General features: G+C 47.9%; 1 protein-coding gene across 8 annotated transcripts in view; it reads right to left on the bottom strand.

Annotated features, from left to right (window-relative positions):
* The window catches only part of LOC100748428 (mitogen-activated protein kinase-binding protein 1), an 85,814-nt gene that overhangs the window by 46,326 nt on the left and 33,917 nt on the right, over window positions 1-5,571 (bottom strand). Inside the window, exon 1 of one of the 8 annotated variants that reach the window (XM_033323872.1) lies at window positions 1-842. The exons of the other annotated variants lie outside the window; for them this stretch is intronic. The gene's annotated coding sequence lies outside the window, so the exon portion shown is untranslated. Of the gene's footprint in view, window positions 843-5,571 lie in introns of those variants that run through there. 8 annotated transcript variants of the gene reach the window in all.

Raw genomic sequence — 5,571 nt, forward strand, 5'->3', positions numbered from 1 at the left:
CGTTTTCCCTCGACGAGCCTGGCTTTCCCCGTCGAGTCGCGGCACCGCGATGGAACATCAAAATTATCCGTATCCTTGCTGGCGAAGTGGCACGCGAAGTCGTTTCTCTCGTTTCGCCGCGAATCGTCGCTACGACGCGACTTTGACCTTCGTTTCGGATCGAGAGGTTCGGGCAACGATCCTCCGGTGGCTTGCCAGCGCACGCATCTTAAATCTCATTCCATCTTCCTCCCATTCAATTTGCTACTCCCTCTATGTTCGTCTGTACGTTTATCGGCGTGTAGATCGCGTGCGTTTGCCAGACACGGCGAACGATCGTAGCTTGGAAGCGTCGGCGCGGTGCTTCGCACGCGTGTAAATTAACCGAGACGTGTCGACGCACTGGAGTGCTTCCGAGACTCGCAGCGTCGCCGTAAACAGCACGAACGTCGCTCAAAGCATCTTCGATGCTAGAGGCGTCGGGAGAGCCGTTTCCTTCCGCTCGAGCATCACCACCTTCTTCGGTTTCAGCGACCTTCTCACTGACCAAGGAAATCGTCTCACGAATTCACGACACTGGTCTGCGCCAGACTTCCACGATCACTGGTCGCATCGAACGGAGGAAAACACCGGCCGAACGAAAAATCGAACGCGACGTGGCGTTTCAAAGGACCGGGTTAGTTTCGATTTATACGACGAGTCGATTTATAATCGCTGGTAATTGCTCGCACCGGCGATCGCGTGACCGCTAACGAGTCGGTAGCACAGAGAAAGAGGAAAACGAACGAGGCGACCGGAGATGGAAGGAAAAGCAGGAGGAAGAAGAGCGACGGAGGACGTCCGACTCCGAACTGAGGTGTTCTCCAGGCTACCGCTCCGACCGACGATCGTGTAACCCCACTCCCGAGACCGCGACTGTAACGTATATCTGCCACTTGCCAAGCCTTTACCCGACGATGTCCGTTCGATTTTCCCTCCCTCCCTCTCTCTCTCTCTCCCTACTTTTCCCTCTCGCCACATTTTTCTCCTATTTCGACGTACATGGTCGTTTCCGATAGTCGACCGATGCGAAAAACCGACGAGGACGCTTCCACGGAAGATGAGAATAGCAGAGTCGAAGATCGAGTTGCGCGTTTCGTGCGTCTTGAAATTCGCGCATCGACGACGATCCTCGACGAAGATCGTGCTTTCTTCTTCTTCTTCGTCCTTGCTGCTTGCAATTCAACGACGATGTTTCATCGCGACATGCGACGATCTTCGGTCAACCATTCTCGCGAGTGAGGAACCAGACCGAAGTACGCAAGTGCATGCTCGCTCTTATCGAAACGTCCTTTCTCGCGTCCTTTCAGGCTTTCGAGACGGTCCACGTAACGAAATCGTGTTTCTGAAATCGTGTTTACTCTAGGATCCTACGTGGGCACTTGGCTCGTCCGTCCTCGCTCGTTAAGGACGGCGAATACGAAATTTCCACCCACGTTAGTGAAACGATTTTCGGCCTCCCACAGTCGCTGTGAAGCGTAATTCTGCTCTCGCACCTCCACCTCCGCGTCTGGCGTTTTGTAACGCGACCAAGCATCGAAAGGGAAAGTTCGATCGGTATTGAATCGGCGTTGACGAGTCGCGGACTAAAATCGCGGCGTGGAAACGTCGGCTGAAATTGACCGACCGCGTAACTCGAATTTGGCCTGGTTATTGCCGTGCAATTGTAGGCTATCGATTCAAAGGAAGAAAGTAAAACTCCGAAAGCGAGATCGCGGCTTTAGATTGAAACGGTCTATGCAACCAGCGGATCGCGAACGAAAACCGGAACGCTGAATATGTATGCCCGAAAAATCTTCTCCCGCCGGACGAAAGCGAATCTGCAATTTCTGGATTTCTGGCGCCGAAAGTAGGCGGCTACGTGCGCCACGAGCTGGTCGCGTAGCGTTTACTTTCGACTACACGGGACACAGCCACAGCGCGCGTTATCGCTACGACTATCGATAGACAAAACACGAAACTATTTCTACCAAAACCAGTGAAAATCACTGGTATTTAAAAAGCACCTGATAATAGAATATTTGTATATTTATCGATTTATTGCTTTCTTACAGAAGCAATTCCATGTTACGTAGCAGATTCTTGGTATCGTTAATCCATCTGGGATCCCTAAACGAGGGTCGACACGTTTATAAAATTGTACAGCCAGTCATTTTGACTGCTGTGGTATTTCTAGTGTTGGCATCTAGGAATTTTCCTGATAACTGATATCGTCATATCGAACGATACTCGGTGAAAATTTGAAAACCGCGTGGGAAGTCGTAGAAAACGAGGAAACTGGTTAATTAGGGTTCGATAAACAGATTGCAGGGTCCTTTTACACTTTGAAAGGTGTCGGTCATTTTGACTGGTATTGATATAAGTAGCCTCGATATAAAATTATTTTCAGCTTGAATACATAAAGAAGAAAATAAAATTCATTATATTATTCTTTCAGTTGTCGTTGCGAAAGTCATTACATCATTGCGGGGAAAAATATAACACGAAGTAGGAATTGTAAAATAAAATTGTAAAACCAGCGAATTCGACTGGTGTGGTAGTCCCAGTGGTATCGTGCTAACGTATCCTATACGTTCGATATACGTGGCACGTGTAGCCACGTTCCAGCATACTTGATAAATCTTCGAAACTCGATTTACTCGAAAACGAAGCGTAGAGAAAATATCATTGCCGTGTTCGCCTCTTATTCTTCCACAGGGAATCGCATGGTGTGTGCTACTACTAGATATGCGTTACCCGGCCATAGCTTGTACGCGTGAAACGGACGTCGTTTGTTACTCGAGAACCATTTAAGTAAAGTTTAAGCAACGAAAAAGAGAAGTGGAAAACTTCTTTCGGAAGTGGAAGAGAAAGCCAAACGGGAACCACCGTTGCAATTTAACTTCGCAAGTACCTGCTATACGATCGACGGAATAAACGCTACTTTAGGAAAGTTGCGCCAAGTAATTCGGACCAAGCTCCATCGAGGTCGTAGGGAAATGTGGGAGTTGCCGGTATCGTTGATAAATTCAATCGGCGAACAGTCGGACATCGAGCAACGCAAATACGCATATGCACACACGTAATCGCAGAGAAACGACGTCGAGTTATTTAGCCCGATGATGTAATCGAGCTGCTCGTCGATTCGATGAACCGCCAAAACCGTGTACTACGTACGTTCGTCGAAATTTACATAGGAACTCGGTAAGCCGCCAGAGAATCGACGGCCGATCGACGTACGTTATTAATCGGCGACACGAGAACGTCGTATTAGCGCGCGTCATACGGTCGACGTTTTGCAAGGGAATCGCGCGTCTCGTCGTTGGAAAGGAAGCAACCGAACGCGGTCTCTTAGCTTTCGGAACGAAGTTATTCGAAGATAAAAATCTCGATACGTTATGCTATTTCTTTTACGGAGAACGGAAGAATCGGCCATCTATTTTCGTTCGCGTGAACGCGTATTCGGCCGGGCAACGAACTTGAAACGCGAAAGGGGACGAACTCGTGCAAATCGAGGATGGAACTCGCGCGACTAGAATGGAACGACCGAATAATTAATTCAAACGCTGATCTCCGTATCCGTCGTGCGGAGGCAACGTCCCTTCCGCTTCCGCCATGAGAAATTCATTCCTCGGAGATTCGCTATCGATCGAAATTCGCTCGATACGTTTCTCCCCTTTCCCAATCGAAGCTTCTATCGGAACGATCGAACGGCCGGCGCGAATTATCTAATGGCACGCTTTAACGACCAATGCCGCGTGTTAATGCGACGCGAAAGCTCGTTGATTAAGACTCGGCAAAAAAAAAAAAGAGAACGTAATGGCAGTTCGCCGGGATTCTTGCGCAGTCGACCACGTTTCTTCCTTTTACGCGCTTCGTAATAAAAAGCCGGACGTCGACGAAGAACCCAGGTTGCCGTAAACTGTTTTGTTTGCTAAACGCGAAGAGCAAAAACCTGAAACGGTACGATTAAAGAAGATCGCTTGGTCGCATTTCTCGTTGGGAAATGTTCCAGCTCGCTTTGTCCCGGTTCGCGCAAGTTCGATCGTGCCACTTTTAACCATTCGCGTAGTACACGAATTCGCTTTTGCTTGGAATCGAGAATTATAAGCGTTCAGGTATCGTCCGAAAAGTAAAGTCCGTAGGTAAAAAGCAAAGAAAGGAGGAGGAGGAGCTGGTCGCGTGATAAGAAGCAATTTTATTAAAAGCCGACTACAAGCGAGTGATAAAAGCCCGTGACACGCGAGAGGATGAAAATGGTGGCGAAAGGGCTGTGATGGCAGACAAAGGTGTGTCCCTTATTGGACATTAACATCCGATGTAATAAAGTGTAAAAGGTTTTCCCAGGTCATTGGCACGAGACCACATGTTTCGCTCAGGAAGCCGCACTGTTTTAACACAGTGCACCCTTAGATGCAAAATATAACATGAAGTAGGAATTTTAAAATAAATTGTAAACCCGGTCAATTTGACTGGTGTGGTAATTCTAGTGTTAACACAGTGCAAGATTTGTCCTCATTTTTTTTATCGATTTTCTAGTAAAAATGTTTAATTGCTCAATGGGGCAATTTTTACTTCAAAGTATCTTCTATTTATCGGTTACATTCAAAATTCCCTAACTGTCGATTTTCGTTCAATTTTTACAATTGTAAGAAGTTGGAGTCATCGACAATGACCACCGTGGCGTCGCAGGAGAAACGGTGGTGGGTCATATACGACCAACGTGGCGGTCAAAGCGTTAGACACCCAGGTCGCAGAACGCGCGTTTCATCTTCACCTCGTATATTAATTCCTGTATTCTTTTAGCTGGCGCATCGTCGACGAAAGTCGAAAGAGCGAGAGGAAACGGAGAAAATTCCTTGGAAATTCAGAGATATCGGATCGATCGATTCAAAGTCGGCGTGTAAATGAAAAGATCGGTCGCTGAGAACGTAGAGGAAGAACCGGCGTTGTGTCGCACCGTTAGACGAAACAGGAAATCGCATCCAGCCACGGGCATGTGACTTTCCACCTGTCACACCTGTTTGATCGGTGTTTCGAGAGAAGAAGAGGGAGAAGAATCGATGGGGAATTACGTTTGAAATTTCTTCGACGCCAAAGTTGACGTAACTTTCAACGGAATTCGCTGGATCGGAAATTTTGCAAGTTTACGTCGCGTGGTACAACCGTGGACCGAGTTGTTGGCGATTAGTGGAGGGGCACACGGATTTACGAATGACGAAACGCACGACATTGGTCCTTCGAAGAAAAAGTAAAAGCAGGCTGTTCGCCGGGTAAAGTGTGTCGACTAGGTCAACGATCCGCACCAGCTGCGAACGGCATACACCTGTTTCGCGACTGCATCTTCGACGAATTTGTCGAGGTCTTGGTCAGACGGAAACGAGTTCCGAATTCAAGACCAGATTCGCACTTCTGGACCGCGATCATTTGGAAGTCAATGGCAACGACGAAATCGCGATATTTGCAAAATCGTCGGAGAAAACCGATTGAAGAGTCCGAAGGTCTTTGCCAAACGCGAGCAATTAAAATTTTAAGCTCGATCGCTGGGATAGGCGGCAGCGACGAAGCAGCGCC

Source organism: Bombus impatiens, unplaced genomic scaffold (genome assembly GCF_000188095.3).
Source record: "Bombus impatiens unplaced genomic scaffold, BIMP_2.2 scf_1275, whole genome shotgun sequence".
Classification (NCBI taxonomy): Eukaryota; Metazoa; Arthropoda; class Insecta; order Hymenoptera; family Apidae; genus Bombus; species Bombus impatiens.